The sequence below is a fragment of the Leptidea sinapis genome, chromosome 21 (assembly GCF_905404315.1).
Source record: "Leptidea sinapis chromosome 21, ilLepSina1.1, whole genome shotgun sequence".
Lineage (NCBI taxonomy): Eukaryota > Metazoa > Arthropoda > Insecta > Lepidoptera > Pieridae > Leptidea > Leptidea sinapis.
In genome coordinates, this window is record NC_066285.1 from 5,649,828 (window position 1) to 5,668,791 (window position 18,964).

The window sequence follows — 18,964 nt, forward strand, 5'->3', positions numbered from 1 at the left end:
AGAATCGCCAAAGTTGCTACAATATTTTTAAATATAAGAAAAACTGTAGCATTCATGAATTGAATTAAATTGAGAGGTACTTATATGTTTCAAATATGTGAGAGTGAAGAAAGAGGACACTGTCAGTAAATTTTGCCAAAAACCATCTGTCTACAGCAAATACCACCTCCGAGGCAATAAATGGCGCTAAACTTCATAATCTAAATGTATCAAATTTTTTACTTATTTCATCTGTAGTGCCCCTGAAAACGAGATCTGGAAAGGTCTTGAAACGTGGGGTTAACTAAAATAAATATGTAACTTTAACAATTACACGCATTTTAATAATTTAAAAGGGTTTTATTTAAATGTGTAACACTCGCCTTAGTCAAAAAAATACTGTGTTACGAGTTCAGTCTAAGACTAGAGTCTCGTGCCAGATTTTGGCGAGACAACACGTCCTGAGGATGCCTCGTGTAGAGGCGAAACACGCGTTGAATTGTTTAAAAACAAATATTGGCAAAATTAAAATAAATCATTTGTATAATTATGGATTCCGCAAAGTAACGCCTACTTCAATAAATTTTCTAACGGGCATCGTTCACAGCATGGGACATGTGCTCGATCACTGAGTTAATAAATTTATTACGGCTGAGGATAAAATTATCAGTATCTTTAAATGGTTTGTATTATTTTAACATTTTCTCTCGCAATAATTTCTATACATGTTGTTCTGTACATGTTTCAAGTTCTGAGTATTATGAATATCATAAATTATGCCTGTTCGTACAATACAAAGCAATTATTTTAGTTAAAACAACTGTGCGTATACTATGTATGTCTCGAGCTCATTTTCGCCCAGCCGTCCCCTAATTGCTTTACCAGGCTTTATCTGAGCTTATCCCTGAAAGATCCAAACATAATGGATTCACAAGGTATCTTAAGTGATATGCCTAAACGATTACAAGGTACTGAAAATGAATATTATTATACTAACGTGAAAAATATCCTCATAAACTAATTGCAAACTTAGATAATTTATAAGTCTAGATAGAGTCTCTTGCTGTTAGGCAACCGATAAAAAAGGCCAGGAATATTAGTTTAGTGTGCGTGACAAGCTACGTCTTACACTCGCGATTTGTATGACACTTTGTGTTAGTGTGCGTGAATTGCTCGAAATAGAGGTTAGATCTCAAGTCTATTTTTATCGATGTTTTCACAGCTGTCGTAGTCTATATAATCTAAGATTGCAAAGATGAATATCCATGTACAAGATCTGTAGCAATTTACGTCGAACCAAAATCACTCTCAAGAGTCTATACTATATTAAGTTTGATTTTACTTTTTACTACCAATATTTTATTTTCAAATTTTAACCACATTTTGATTGCTTGTGGTGGCGTCGTGCCGCAGGTCGTTCCTTCTTCCTATTAACGCGAAGGAAGCGATGACTGATCCATTAGTGCAAGACATATTACCGCTCCTATATGGATACTATGGTTGTTATATGATTGGTGAATGATCGATCCTGTCATTGTGACCTTGTTAGATTTTTTTTTAATGACTTAATTACTAAGAGGGTAGAGTTAGAGATTCTTAAAGGGGTGAAGATCCTTTGTCCCGATTTAGATATTGTCGAGATCATAATTTTGCTCAGCAGCCATCTTGTATTTCAAAAATGATCCCAAATTCGTTCTCTCCAAAACGGGATCGATGTTGTTATTTGTAGAGAAAAGATGTAGAGCGCATTTTATAAGTTCTTAAATGTATTAAGTCAACTTGTCAATAACGTACGGTATTTTGCTGTGGGGTTATGCTGCTGACATTGATATAGTGTTTGCTCTGCAAAAGAGAGCTGTTCGTGCTATATATCAGCTTGGTTATAGGCAGTCACTCATAGAAAAATTTAAAATTTAATTTTATGAAAATTTAATATGCTTTCAAAAAAATTGTCACCTTTTTGCTCTAAATAGTGATTTTCATACTTTTTTATAACACAAGAAATAAGGGATAGCATGTAACTAATTCTAGTAGGCTTCATAAGACAAATAATAGCTTTGAGGGTAAGTGTTTACACTTTTGAAATAAAGTCCCAGCCAGTGTTCAGGCGTTATCTATAAACAAATTTAATCATTTTATTAAAAAATGGCTCCATCGTAAATCCTACTACTCAGTCTGGATAGTCTGGGACGAGATTAAGTTTATTTTATAGCAATAGCAATGACAATGACATCAAAAAGAATTCTAAAGGAGTCCATTTTGAGAAAATAAATGTCTTTTATGCCTTTTAATTTGAGAAGATTGTCTTGCGCGTGCAAACTAGAATAAGATAAGATATAAATTGTTTGCCTGAAGAAATAAAACCTTTGGGCTAAATCCCGAGGCAAACTTAAACGATTTTAATATTTCAGACCGCCCATTGTTACTTCATATAGGTTTCGATTATTCTATTGTTATAGAAATAAATAACATTTTAAGTAATCTTGAACTAATCTTATTTGCTCTGAGTTCAGATTTTCTTATTATTTAACTACATTGCCGTTTATTTTCTTTTTGTAATATTAAAGTGTTGACTATATTAACGTCCCGATTGATGAATAAAACTATTAATTCATCGTATGTACACGTTATTTACATTGGTATATTGGGGCGGAATCGGTATTTAACTAGAGTCTATTTCACGAAAGAAGTAGTCTCGTATACGCGGTGCTGCAGTCATGCGCAGAAATGTTGCCTAGCCTTGTAATTATATACTCTTTGATCTCTACAGATTTTGACTTAATATTTCAAAATATGATAATTTTAACATTTATTTCAATCGTTTTAATAAATTGATACACATAATAAAATAATACTTGAATAGTTCCACTCCACCCAGTTCCACCAATTAGTCACTGAAACGGACAACCACGTACTAACCCTTTTACAACAGTCACGAATTCCGATTTCCAATTGCTTTAAAACAAAGAGCAGATAAGCATTGAATACTTAAATTTGTAGTTTAAACACCCCTCATTACCACAGATTACAAACTTGATACATTGAAAATAAAATACTTTAATTTATCATTAGCATTTGCACCTATATAAATCTGAACTTGAAAATTGACTCTTATAGTCCAACTACATCGTGCGCGACCGTTGCACGGGGTGAAAGACGGTGGCGGGGAAGGGGTACTAACCCCTCCCCCCGCTACACCACCTCCCGTATCCGTCACCGTCTGTTACCCTGCGGGATGGTCGCGCACGAAGGTGCCGGATTATAGATTCTTAATAACAACCTAGTTTAGTTCAAGCCACAATAACCTTGTCTAGCTCAGTATTTTGGCAAGTGCCATTTCATATCTCAAGTAGAGCATATGAAGTGTTACAGTACAATTAATAAAAGTTGGTTAAGCTCAATTAAATTAGTGCACGGCTTGCTATTTTGTTAATGAATCCATTTAGTTTAGCGTCAGTCGGCATTCCCTGGTTGCTCTTAACGAGCTCGCACAGATTGCCTCCTCTCACTTCAGGCACTTCAGGGCTATTAGCACTAATGTAAGCAATTACATACGGCTCGCGTTTGTCTGGCGTCTTATACCTCACGTCCGCACTTGTCACGAACTTTTCGTCCCCGTTGTCGTTTAGCGTTTCTTACGCAGCAATGGCCTCAAGATGTCTCAAAGAATGTAATTAAAAGTAGTAAAGGCGATGATTAATTAATGTTTTGTTTTTTTTTTTAAATATAACTATTCATACTATTGATGTGTCTAGTAGTACAATTTAAATATAAACAAAATATTACATTTGAATTTGGAATCTGTCATTTTTATATGATTGTTCACTGAGTTTTCTCATTTTGGCGCCAATACATTGTACAATATTTTGCGATATTAAAATAACAACACCATGTTCAATAACCAAGAATGGTCCTTCCATCAAGACTCGGCGCCGGTTCATAAAGCTCGGTCTATGCAGTCTTCGTTGGAAACGAACGTTTCAAACTTCATCAGAGCTGAAGACTGGCTGTAACTGGCTGATAATTTGTAGTCCCCAAAAACGATCTGTACGATTGGCAGTGAAGAATTTTACCATGGAAAGAGTGCGTGCTTCTATTTGATAACTGGCCTCAACGTTTAAAGGACTGTATTGCAGCCAATTGAGAACACTTCGAATAAGCTTTTTAAAGTTTAAATTGTTTCATATTTATGTCGTAAATAAATACACGCTGTAATAGTTATTTATGCAACTGTTATGCAATAAGGGGTATTAAAACACGAATGTGGGTTTATCACACGAGTGTTTTAATACCTAATTATCAACAGTTGCATACAAGACTTTATCTACACCCAGAATATGAATCCTCTAAAAGATTCTGACACAGTTAGCTTACTGCTAACATTAAAACAGCCAGCCCTAGTAGTAACCTAATATCATCCCTTACTGATTATATACAAATGAACTAAGCATTAATGAAAGAATTTTTAATTTTAGTAGTAATTTACATTTTGTATAGTGCAATTATTAAAATTCACTTGAATATTAGGTTATTTTGCAGTATTTAAAATATCCGGCGGTGTACTGTCAAAACTTGAATCGCTCATTTTTTCATGAAAAATGGCGGGGTTTCGAATAACCTACTTCTTTTTACGGCGCGCCATGTTCTGGTAGTGTGGAACGCGCGTAAACGAAAATATTCTTTTTTTAAAATTCATACAGATACCACGCATCCAGCAATAAGAATGTGGCTGTTTGTTGAAACTCTTTGTGCAGGAAGATATCGAAAAAAAACCAAGGAGTTGTTATGAAATTCAGTACAACATTACAACACTCCTTTGGATGATGTAATGGTTATTACGACATTGGGTTTTTTAATGTTGGTAATAAGCTAACTGTTTCAGAATCTTTAATAGAGGATTTAAAGCATGGGTGTAGATAAAAGTAATTAATGTTATTTGCAATAGAAAATTATTTTTCTTTGTTTCAGTATTTATGGCAAGACTAGGTAATCGTTTACTTTTAACGATATATATATATAAATAAAATACTTTTAAAAAGGATAAAAAGGGCGATTCATAAAAGCCAGCGGAAAACCACATATTCTGACCGATTCCAAAAAGAAGCAGGTTATCCAGTTATATGTATTGTTTTTATATTTGATATCACCTGCGACATGGGTACCTTTAAAAGAAGCGCCTTTACAAAAGGTCGGTAACAACAATGTAGGTAACATACGCCGCCCTCTTCAACACCAGAGGAATCGCAGGAGCGTTGCCGTTTGACTTAATTGGTAATAAATAAATTATAATGTAGAAAGCACGCCACGTTATTGTTATTAATTGCCACCTTAGATAAAAATATAATTAGACGACGTGTGGAAAACTTCAGAAACGTAATTAACGAGTCGCGCTCGCCAGAGTATATTGTAAATGTTAATAGCTCATATCTGTAGTTATAGTTTTAAGCATACACCAGATTTTCTAAAGCAATGACTACCAAATCATTGTATGTATGTACGCTTATGACATACCTAAAAGTATTTCTAGCATTGTATACCAGGTAATACAGATAAGTAAAGATTTCGACCAAGAACGTTCCAACTTCGATATTTCGTAGATGTTCTGATATCACGGATCGTGTCCTTACTTCAGTTAACGTTCCCAACACCTGGTGTACATATTGATAGCTTCACACAACTTATTTGATAATTTACTCATGATTTCCTCCAATAAGAAGCTTTTCGCTTTTCAATAAAATAATAATTTTGTGATATTCAATAGTTTTTGTTATATTTAATCGACAGCAGCAGACCCCTGAAGAGACTGAAGCACCGCCGAGATCTCGATTGAATGAAAGGCTTTCTCATAGTCCACGAATGCCAAGCATAGTGGCTGGTTATACTCCTCCGTCTTCTGTGTAACCTGCCGCAGCGTGTGTATGTGGTATATAGTACTCAAGCCTTTTCGGAATCCGGCTTGTTCGGGAGGCTGGAAGTCGTCGAACCTGCGCACGAGACTTTTGAGTTTACTTGAAGTTAAAAGGTACCTAAGTCATATCGGTTCGGGGATACAGCATTTGACAGATAGGCTATTAATCCCAGATGTGAGGGTTATCACTTACTAACAAATTATTTAGATAGGTAATTCTACAAAGTGGGTGTAAGCGGGAAAAAGTATCCCTCCAAACGCTTAAACTAGCGGTTATTAGAGCAGAGTAATTTTTTTCTTTTTATGGCTGGTGGTGCAGTTCAGCTGCTGACCCGAACAATTCCTGTGAAGACCTCAATGCAATGCACTGACCTCACAATGCTGGAATAAAACAGATCTTAATGGAACTAGTATATCTTCTATATTTTTTGCCTGCGCTTTAACTTTTTTTTGAAGTATTTTTAAACAAACCGGGTAATTAACAATTAATTTTTTTACTTTGTACTATCTCTATTGCAGTGTTGCTCTACAAATAACTATTTAATTTACGTACCTCGTTATTCAGAATAAAGAGTAAGTCAGATTCACTTGCAGCGTGGTCGCAGCTCTCTGTAAAAATAAAAAAACAAAAGTTAGTGTTGATCTCTCTAAAAATATACATAATAACATAAGAACCAGTCAGTATGAGTCGGACACAAATGACGGAGGTACCCTTTTGTCTTATTCGTCGTACCATCGAGGAAGATGTAACGCGAACATCATTCTAACAAGATATTTTATAAATGTTAATGTCAGTTTGTTTATTACGCTTTGACACTTACATTAACCACTCAATTAATTATCACCTGATCAAACTAATTATCCACTAATCATATTGTTCTATCCACAATACTTTGGGACATTTAGTGTTCATATGGACCTTTTAATTTGCTTCAGGCGATCTGTTGAAGTCAAGTTATTTGACCGACGCAGAACTACCATTTAAACATGGTACCCATATAGTGCAGTTCTTGAAACTCCTAGTGAACTGCACTAGGAATTTCACACATCCAGATTTGAGCGTCCAGAGATGCTATCTAAGTTTATGGTGTTGCAAAAGTGTAATTCGCTGGCAAGAATCAGTTCAAAACTGAGGAACACTCCCCGTGATAAATGACAGAAAATAAATCGAACTCTCTACGCAGCGGTAAGTGATCTGACATAGGTGACAGACCATAGATGAGAGCAATACTCAACAACATATGGCTGGACTTGCACTTTGTAGAGCGCTAAAATGTGGGCCAGCTTGAAGTATTGCCGTACTCTACCTATGACCCCTTCTTGGGGAATTTGCCTTGCAGATGTCAGCAAGATTTGCAATCACTCGAGATTTCAAATTATGTTACAATATTTTTATTCTTACTTAATTTGACAAAAACCTTGAAATAACCTTTTGTGAATTTCTTTTCTCAAATGATTTGTAAAAAAAGATCTCGCCGGAAATGAGCAACAAATCTCGAAACAATTATAAATTCGCAAAATTCGATTCGAATCTTTGTGCCAAAGTTACGGAAAGTTTTACAAAGGCATTCAAGGAGTTTTAATTACACGTCAAGTTCCAGAATGATGAACTCGATAAAATTAAAGTTAAACGAAATTCCGCGAACTGTAAACGATTCGATGGTAAATACTTAGTGACTCGTGGAAAATGTGAAGAAAGTTTGTCTAATTATTTGAAGTAGAACGCTTTAAGTAATCACGCAAACTGTTTACGCAGCTTTACGTAGTGTGTGTTTTGATTTTATTGAAGTAAAACTTCTTTACGCGCGGCTTGGGGGTAGCTTAAAATTTTTTTCTGACGGAAGAAACGATCAGTGCAAAAGTCAATTTAAAGAATTTTTTAAAAAATATTTCAAATTGTTCAGTAATATTTTTTAAAAATCCCAGGTGTATAATTTGTTTATTTATTACCATTGCAATTAATAATATTTTAAGTTTTCAGAAATTTTCTGACATTTGCGACATTCGCTTATTTGTTTTTGGTTTCTTCGCTCATTACTAGGACAGGCAAAGGGTTCGAGCCCATACAGCCATATATTTGTTAATATTCAATAACAATACCATATTGATATGTACTAATAATAATTTAACCTTCAATTTCTTACCATCAATTATTTAATTTAATGAGTGAAAATTTTATTTATTATTTGTCCATTAATAATTATATAAATGTGTCTTGACAACTGGTCTGAATTGGATATGTGTTAATAATCATTGTCACTGTCACGACATCGACAGTGACACAGAGGCTATATAAAGGATGCACAACGTAGCAGAGGCTAGTTGGGAGAGGACGTCCCCTAGTACAGTCTTACTGCATAAAGCAATAAAGGTATTATTTAATAAGAGCACATTACAGTTTTAAACAATAATTAGAATAGAAAATGAAAAAGAAAATAATAATCTGTCAAATATATATCAAACATATAAATGGCGGAATCCCAGGAACATTTTACTCTTTCATCAATAAGAATAAAAGTGAAAATCTAGAACCTGATAATGACTTGACCTGTGTTACCTAAGTGTTTATTTTCTGATGAATAATAATATCAAAACAAAACATTAAAGCATTCTTTGTAAAATATCTAAAATCTCACTTGATAAAATATTATTTATGTATTAAATATACAGGTATTTATTTATTTTTGGTAGAGAAAATGCCAACTTTGCTCAAATATGTAGTTATATCGTTAGCGTTTCCGAGAAAAAATGCTCCTAGCTCTTGAGTAATTCGTGAGTGCTTAGTTTGTAACACGGCTTCATTTAATGTATATATAATTTAATATATTTATGTATCTGTTAATTATTCCTAAAGTTAATTATTATTAAGTTTTACTTCAATCGGGCGTAAACGTTACACACACATACTTTTATTAATTTTTTGTTGCACTTTTTTGACACCACATTAACAAAATATAACTTAATTGTAATATTCATAATAATATCATATGGTGAAAATGGCGGCCTTATCACTATATAGTGATCTCTTCCAGGCAACCATTTGTAATACAATAAAAGTGAAAAACAGTACTTTAAAAGGGTAAGAAAAGTGTTAAAACACAAGTTACACACACACATAATATATACTATACTAAAATATAGATAAATATATAAGAAAGTAAAATAATGCGTAAATAAAAAGTAGAAACAATAATTCACATTTCTGAATTGTTGAATTATGTTGATGGATACAATACATACAGATACTATCATATAGAAGACAGATAATGCTTTTTTTAGTTGATTTTTAAAGGAGGCTAATGGTTGTGATAGACGGATAGTAAGCGGCAGTTGATTCCAAAGAGTTTATTTACATACAAACTTTATATCGCTGGTAAGCTATACGACGTCCCATTGACAGTCAGCGTACACGGATAAGTTTATTGGGACAGAAAAGTCAACGATAGTTACGATTTTTATCTCAAGTAAGAGATAGACTTAATATTGGGAACGGCAGTATATAAGCCGTGTGTGCCTTGCCAATCCATTGTTCTGTTTTAGATATGATGAAATAAACGATAAATTTATTTTAAGGTTGTACTCGCTTTAATCAGATAGGGATAACCACAGATAAGGGATGGTATTTACTACCGACACAATTTTTTTATCGTCTATAAGCATCCTTACACAAAGAATGAATTCAAGCTCTAAAGGTTGATGACTCTAATTTACGATAATTTATATTTATATAGTTTATTACTTTTATGAAATAATTTATATTAATTAAACACGATTCATATATTGGATGGAGCACCTTACATAAATACTCTGATAATAATTATTAACCATTGGAAATAAAATACACTGATGGAAAGAGTGGCAGTTGAGTTTCTTGTATGTTCTTCTCACGAGCTCAACTTTTTCCGAACATATGGTAGATTCGGTAATTTAAAAGAAATATTAATAGTGACGATTCAAATGCGCTTAATCTATACTTTGACGATAGTTTATCGTTTCATACACATAGCGAGTATATATGAGATATTATGAATATTATAATTTGTCCAATATTAACGATATAAGCATTAAAGAACACAAATAAAAGTTATTTGAAATATAAATGTGTTTCGCTTTTCATAACCTAAATTGTTCATTAGAAAACGGATACATATAATATTTTCCTTAGAAATATATTTTAATTTCACTCAGAGAACATCGGGGAATTGTGTGAGCTCCAAAAATATTTCAAAAAAATTTAGGTCCCCACCTTAATATACTTAATATACAGCAAAGATAAGAGATAATTGAGTTAACGCATATAAGCTTCTGCATATTATATACTACAAGTACAGTGAACAATAATAATATTCATAAAATTTCCATCATTTCCACTACACCAAAGGTACTTTCTTTATACAAAATATTCTGGATTTGTTTTGAGGTGAAAACTTCTTTAGCATCGTTGTCATTTAAAAATCGATGAAATGAATAACCGAGACAGAAAGAAGAGACAGACAGACAGATTCATAAGATTTAACATTTGAGAAAATAAGCATTATACAATATTTTGGTACCAGGCGATCATAGTTGAAGAAGAGATTGTCTTATGTATGACGCGAGTATACCTTAATAAATTCTGACGTTATGCACACGACGTATTATTACATAGACACCAGGAGAATATAAATATGATAGTGGGATACTAATGTCTTTCATAGCGGTTGTAATCATATGTCATACTAGTTTATGTATACCAGGACTTCATATTCAGTTTAGAGGTTTATGCACAATGCAGGTTTAACTTCTGACATGGGTACTTTGTACGCACGCAATTGTTTTTTTTTTAAAGCAAATATGCTAAATGAAAACCTCTTAAATTTGAGCAGTCCACGCAATTACTCATTTATTCCATAAATTGCGAAAAAAATAATTGTAATCAGTTCATAAACGTAGAATATATTATTATAAAACACCTTTTAAAGGATTAAAACGCGTGTAACTGTATTTAGATTAGATTTTGCGTAAAAGTTACTTTATTTTATTAAAAATAACAATTATTCGCGTTTTAATCCTTTAAAAAGTATTATTTTGTTCGAATGTGTAACCCTCGCGTTAATCAAAGAAAATACTATATCCAATCATTAACACAAAGTAAGAGATAACCTCTTCTTTTTTGCAGTTGGTTTAAAATCGCAATAATATATTATCCATCGCACAAATAACACATTATTTCCGCTTATCTGCGAACTGCACCTGTGCTATTAGTATTACCATATCAGAATGTAATTTAAATTTCCGTTTAAAATGTAAATTTAACTCACATTGCATAATATGCTATTTTCTTCCGCTATAGGTATTAATATTACTTTACACCCATGCTTTAAATCCTATATTAAAGATTCTGAAACAGTTAGCTTATTGCCAATATTAAAACACCCAATGTTCTAATAACCATTACATCATCCAAAAGAGTGTTGTAATGTACTTTCCCCGGGGCATAAAAATAATAGGGGAGTCCCAGGCCCATGGGTGTCGTAAGAGCCGACTAAGGGCTTTTAAGAAGTGGGAGAGTCACGCTGCCGTCTTTTGACGTCAGCACAATCGGGCCAGACTCGTCCGGGTTAATTACCACACTCGCACAGAATACCGGCGTGAAGTAGCGGCCTAGTGCCGCTATGTTTCGCATAGGTTAGTGTCGAGGATCGGTGGCCATTCCAAACAACAAAGATTATGAAAGCGGTCCCTAAAGTGATAGTACCCCAGGAGGGTACCGGCTCTACCAGAGTCGGAGAATCCCTCCCCGAGCACTCTAGCTCGGGCTGCCCTTCGTATTCTGAGGAGGGCACAGAACCGCACATGACCAAGGACAAACGAGGCAGTAACACCACGGCACCCCGCTCCACACTCAACGTGGACTTTTGCAATATCAGGGGAATTCACTCCAACTTAAACGCCGTCCACCACCACCTTGAGACGGCGCAGCCGGCCTTGTGTTTCCTTACGGAGACGCAGATATCTCGACCCAGCGATACGTCATATTTAACGTACCCCGGGTACAAACTTGAGCACAATTTTTTGCCTCATGCCGGGGTATGTGGGTACGTTAGGGAGGATATCTGCTGTCGCCGTCTCGGCAATTTTGAGGGTAGCGACCTGTCCACTCTCTGGCTCCGCGTAGATTTAGAGGACCGTGTCCGCATCTATGCGTGTGTCCACAGGTCCCATAGTGGTAACGCAGAAACCGATCATCTCATGGGCTGCGTTCAAGCGGCAATTGACGACGTGCTTGCACAGATCCCCTCCGCTGAAATCGTAGTCTTGGGTGATTTCAACGGGCACAATGCCGAATGGCTTGGATCACGTACCACAGATTACGCAGGGGGATCTGTGCATAATTTTGCATTGGCGTATGGTCTGTCCCAATTGGTTGAGTCGCCAACGCGGCTCCCGGATGTGGATAGCCACATGCCGTCCTTATTAGATCTTCTGCTGACTACACATCCCGATGGTTACCAGGTCTTTGTCGACGCCCCTCTCGGAACGTCACCATTGCCTGGTCAGGAGTGTAGTGTCTATCCGACGCCGACGTCGCAGACCACCAGTGACCCGCCGCGTTTGGCACTACAAGTCAGCAGATTGGGATAGGATGCGTTCCTTTTTTGCATCCTACCCTTGGGGCAGGGTTTGTTTCCCTTCGGATGATCCTAGTGCCTGCGCCGTTGCAGTAGCCGATGTGATACTACAGGGCATGGATATTTTTATACCAAGCTCTGTAGTACCGATCGGTGGCATATCACAGCCTTGGTTCGATGCGTCAGTTAAAGCAGCATCTGACTGCAAAAAACAGGCGTTTTGAACTTGGGTCGCGGCGCTGGGCACAAAGGATCCGAACTTCACAGTTCTTAAGAGGAAATACAACCGTGCCTCCAGATTTTTTAAGCGGCAAATCGCCCGTACTTTGCACGGTTACAACACACGGTTTCAAATCAAATCAAATCAAATATTTATTTATTATTACAACAAAATACAATCAGTGTTGGGGTCTCCTTTTAAGCAAAGAGTTGCCTGTAGTAGGAGGCCCCGCTCTTCCATAGCAAAAACATAATAATGAGGTGTAATAATAGATAAGTTGACCTTAACATATACATAATTAATTAACTAAGGGAAAAAAAAATCTACTAACAATAATATACTAAAAATCTATTTATTTGTAATCTAAACTTAATGTGCTGTGTGTGTGTGGGTGTGTGTATGTATGTATGTGATTGTATGTATTGGTGAGTGTGTGTGTGTGTGGGTGTGTGTGTTACTTTGAAAGAAAACTTAAAGATTTAGTACGTAACTATAAGTAGGTTTTCTGTGTCTTCATAATTAAATGACCTTATCCACTCAATTATTATTTTCTTGCATTCATAGTATGATTTTTCATATATATTGTTTAGTTTATTTATTTTATTATACAGTAAGGCCGCACGTTTTTCATACTGTATACTTGCAAACGATGTTTTGGTGTGAGGTATATGAGCAACAGTGTGTTTAATTCTCTTATTTAGTAATGTACTATTATAAAGAATAGTTTTATGTATTTTTAGTACCGTATGTACTATATACAACTTTCTAACTGTTAATAAGTTACTGTCAGAATAGATGGTGTGCGTGGGATGACGCCGTTTTTTAAAATACATAATTTTAATTAAAGCACGTTGCGCCCTTTCAAGTTCTAAAAATTTGGATTTTGCTGCGCCTCCCCAGATAGGTATACAATATATGAGGATAGACTGGACTAACGCTACATATATTTTATTCAGAAGATGCTTAGGCGTGTTTGCAGAATTTGAAGAATTTTCAGGAACAACGTGTCTTAAACTTCTGAAAATCCAGGTAAGTTTCCGAATTCTCTTAGTAAGTTGCTCAAGATGTGGGTACCAAGATAATCGCTGATCAATCACGATTCCTAAATATTTGGTGCTGGCAACTTTCCTTATAGTGGGGCATTCACAAGTTTTACCATATATTATGTTATCACACTTATGAACTCTAATATCAAAGTTCTTTGGCTGAGAGGGATTAGATATGCTGAAACAGATATAATTAGTCTTAACTGTATTCAGTGTTAATAAATTCATTTGTAACCAATTAGCTACATGTATTATTCCTGATTCAGCTTTTTCTCGAACCTCATTCCAAGAACTTCCGCTAAAGACAATAGCAGTATCATCAGCGTAAGATAGTATACGAGCACCTTCTATATTCATGTTGCAGAGGTCATTTATATAAATTAAAAAAAGGGTAGGACCTAGAACACTGCCTTGAGGAACCCCAAAGGATATTATCGCATCATCGCTTACATTCTCACCAACCCTTACTCTTTGTGTTCTGTGAGTGAGATAACTTCTAAATAATTTAAGCTGTGTTCCTCTTATTCCGATCTTCTCTAGTTTGTCTATAAGGTTTGGTATTGAGACGGTATCAAAGGCTTTTTTAAGGTCTAAGAATACAGAAATACATTTGTTACCTTTGTCTAATTGATCTGTCACTAAAGTTGATAAAGAAGCTACTGCATCCTCTGTCGATTTACCTCGTCTAAACCCAAACTGGAATGGAGATAATATATTAAATTTATTTAAAAATTGTACCAACCTATTATTCAGTAGCTTTTCTATTATCTTTGAGATACACGGTAAAACAGATATAGGTCTATAGTTATTAATATCATCCTTATCCCCCCCTTTATGAATCGGTGTAATTATAGATCGCTTGAGGAGGTCAGGAAAAACACCTTTTTCAAAACATAAGTTAGCTAGATGAGTGATAACATGTACAACTTCATGACGTATGTGTTTCAAATAGCTCGTAGGTATGTTATCCCAACCCGCTGCACTAGACGACTTAAGACCAATTATAATTCTGTTTATCTCCTCTACGTCTGCCTCCAGTAAGATCATAAAATGTGGTATTGATTGATTATTGTCATTCTTTAAGGATTGCACAGAAGGTGGAATTTGTTGAGCCAGTTGTGTACCAATGTTAACAAAATAATCGTTTATGAAATTCACCGACTCTGATGCAGTATTTTTTATGTTGAATAATTCTGAGTTTGAATTATTAGTTTTATTAGAATATGTAATTAATTTAATATTTTTCCACAATAGTTTATTATTGCTTATGGAGTTAGCTAAAAGATCCCTTTCGTATTTCCTTTTAAGTTTTTTATTAAATTATTACAATAATTTCGGTATCTAGTATAAGTTATTTTAAGTATTACGTTGTGCGGTTCCTGACGACATTTTTTTTGTAATTTATTTCTATTTTTTATGCAGCGTAATATACCCGAAGTTATCCATGGTTTTAAAGTACGTTTATTGTTTGGGATTCTTGTATTGGTGGTGTTAGTTAAAATTGATTCTGTTAACATATTAATCAGTTTATCAGTCAGTAGGTTTGGATCATGACAGAATAGTAATTGAGGTAAATTTTGATCTATTAGATATTTAAGGGCCTTATCATAATCTATGATTGTTTTGATTTTATGAGCATTATATTTTAATTTAAGTTTAGATAAACGTAAGAAGGTCGTAAAGTGGTCAGTAATAGAAGTATGGAGAATCGCTATATCTGCCGAAACATTCTTTTTATTAATTTTTAACATAAAATGATCTAAGCATGTTTTATCTCTGGTGGGTATTGTGTGTCCTGGGAGAAGCCCATGCGTTGCCAGCATATTAAGGTAGTTCAATCTATTCCTATGCTGTTGGGAAGATTCTGTGTCTTTATAAATAATATTAATATTTATATCGCCAGCTAGTACAATGTTTTTATGAGTTGTTAATGTACCAAGATGGGTACTTAGTGATTCTATAAAGGTATCAGTGTTAGTGTACGATGGGGAGCGATATATAAATAAGATTGTATTATTCAATATGTCTACTTGCATACATGATGCTTGAGATAGCATGACTTCCTTGACTTTATGTCTGAGTTCTTCTTTAACATATATCGCTACTCCATCGTTTTGGTTATTCTGCCATGTGGTATGATATGCACAGTAATTAGATATTTGCGGTATTGGTTTATTACTTTTAAGCCTGCATTCTGTCAAAATGATAACGTCAGTTTGAAATTTAAAATCTACCAAAGTTAGTAAAAAGTCGTCAAAGTTGCAATATATACTACGGATATTCTGTGATATAATAGTCAAATCATTTTTATTAACGTTTAAAATTTTATTTAAATTTGAACTATCACATTCAAAAGTACGCGCGATTTTAATTTTGTCTATTTCCTGTAAAGCTTCAATTATATCAGCCATTTGTAATAAGAAGAAAATAATAAATTTTGTAAATAAAATAAAATGGGTTGTATGTTAATGAATGATGAGGATGTACTAGTATACCAAAGTGATATTTGTACAATCTAAGTGTGCAATATTTATAAGTTTGAGTGCAAGAAGTGTGTATGCAATTAATATGATTATAAATAAGAGTGAAAGGTGTATTTATTGTTGTGTTGGGTGTAAGTTTTTTGCGAGTGAACGTGTGTAACAGTTTTATATATGTATAACAAGAATGACTACATTTATGAACTAAACTACTATGACTAACCAGATATCTTATGACTACAAGAACAGATAGTCATTTTCTTAAAAGGAGTTGGTGAACTTGCTCTTCACTTCTGATCCGAATTATTGGGGAGTTCTCGTCCTTCCTCACAAAGACCTTGCCATATGCCGTCCAGCAGAACTTGTACGCCATTGATTTTACCAGATCGCGAGCACGAAAATGTAGCCGTGAGCCCTTCATCGTTAAATGTTCTCCTAAGAAAACCGGTGTGTCTTCTTGGAATTTTAGGCCAAGATGCTTACAACATAACTTATTTTTCTGCCTCACATTAAAAGACTTACCCAGCCTTAGAAAATTGGTTTTTATCAATGTGGAGCCGGTTTCCACAATAATTGGGCTCGGTTTATCATTGTTTTTTCCTCGTACTCTGAATATATCTTTGATGTCGGTTTTACTTATTTTACAATCTATAGTTTGTGAGAGACATAGGGCCATTTCAATAAGACCCTCTTTCGTTTCGTTTTGCTTTTTAGGCACGTTTTTTATCTCAAAGTTAGCTTTGCGGCTTCCCATCTGTAGGTCTTCAATTTTATCCTCTAAAACAGCTATATACTTTTTGTCTTCTCTGGATTGGTTCTCCAACTGTGCTATCTTCTTTTTAAACTCTTCGTTTTGCAGTGTGAGGTATTCCATCGATTTTCCGATACTAAGGTTGGACTCTTGTATATCCTTCAGAGCCGCTGTAACCCGCTTAAGCTCCTGTTCATTTGTATGCGAGCTGCGTGAGATCATTTGACGCATATCATCTCTGAGTTCGTCCAATTGCTTAGTGATTGCGTCATTAAATTCATCTCTAGATCGCTTTAAGCGTGGAAACACATATCTATGCGGAGTATTAGTAACAATTCCCGTCAGCTGAATATCAGGATCTGACGCGGATTTAGTCATATCCGAATCCATAGTGCTACGGGAGTACAAAAATATGTTTTATAATGTGTGCAAATCTTGTGAATAGAAGTATCAGCAGCTACGCCTACGAGGGTGTCAACAAAATGTAAGTAGGCGGGTCACGATCTCACCAATCTTAATGAAGCGAGGCGGGGCTGCGCTCGCGCATTGATTACTGTAACTTACTTGCTTGTAAGTACGCTTCTCGCGACGACGACGTCTTCTTGTCTATGCGCTCCTGGTAACTCGCGTAATTGATTTAAGAATTTTGAACGATATATTCGTTTATTTTAAACACAAATATAATAAATTTTAACACGTCTGCACCGTGCAACTGGCGTAATTGATTTAATGATTTTGTACGAAATATAATTTAAACAGAAATGTAATAAATGATCTTGTTACACGTCTGCACCGCGCAGTGGTCCGGGGGGAAGAGGTTAAAACACGTCGTCAAAATCGGCGAGCAGCTTTCCAGTTACCGGACCGGAACACGCAAGTTCTGGTCGTTGTCGAAAGCTGCTCTGGGTAACTTCAGTCTGCCGTCCATGCCGCTGTTGCACATGGGGAAAGACACCCTGGCCCATACGGCAAAAGAGAAAGCCGATCTTCTGTGCGCTCTTTTCATCTCCAACTCGACTCTTGACGACAACGGAAAAACACCGCCGACCATCCCGCGGTGTCAGAGCTCTATGCCTGAAGTACAGTTCAGACAGAAAACTGTTAGGCGAGCTCTGTTTTCGTTGGACGTCAGGAAGTCGAGCGGGCCGGATGGCATTTCTCCAATCGTGCTTAGAACGTATGCCCCTGAGTTGACGCCGGTGCTAACGCGTTTATATCCGGCACTCTTATTCCAAAGGCGTAGTCCCTGACTCATGGAAGTCAGCCCTTGTCCATCCAATCCAAAAAAAAGGAGACAGTTCGGATCCGGCAAACTACAGGCCTATTGCTACTACCTTCATGCTCTGCAAAATCATGGAGAGCATAATTAGCCGTCAGCTCTTGGTATACCTAGAGGGTCACCAGTTGATCAACGACCGACAATACGGGTTTCACCATGGTCGGTCGGCAGGTGATCTTCTGGTATACCTAACACAGAGATGGGCTGCGGATATTGAAAGCAAGGGGGAAGGCCTGGCAGTTAGCCTGGATATAGCGAAGGTCTTTGATCGTGTATGGCACAAGGCGCTCTTCTCAAAACTTCCATCATTTGGGCTTCCCGAGAGCTTGTGCAAGCGGACCTCCAGCTTCCTCACTGGGCGCAGCATACAGGTCATTGTCGACGGACATTGCTCGAACCCGAAACCCGTGAATGCTGGAGTGCCCCAAGGCTGTGTGCTTTCTCCTACGCTGTTTCTTCTGCATATCAATGATATGTTGGACACCTCCAACATTCATTGCTTTGCAGACGACAGCACCGGTGATGCCGTATACACGGGCCATGCAGGTCTGTCTCGGGAAATCGTCGACCAGTGCCGGGAGAAACTTGTGTCTTCTATCGAGTCCTCTCTTGAGAAGGTCGCGGAATGGGGTAAATTGAACCTTGTCCAATTTAACCCCCAGAAGACTCAACCCCACTTTTATCACTAAA

At 36.0% G+C, this 18,964-nt stretch overlaps 1 protein-coding gene across 2 annotated transcripts in view; it reads right to left on the bottom strand.

Moving 5' to 3' along the window:
- Positions 1 to 18,964, bottom strand: part of LOC126970412 (CD151 antigen-like) — a 245,172-nt gene that overhangs the window by 44,328 nt on the left and 181,880 nt on the right. For both annotated transcript variants that reach the window (XM_050816256.1, XM_050816254.1), the window contains exon 2: positions 6,441 to 6,496. The gene's annotated coding sequence lies outside the window, so the exon portion shown is untranslated. The remainder of the gene's footprint in view (positions 1 to 6,440; positions 6,497 to 18,964) is intronic.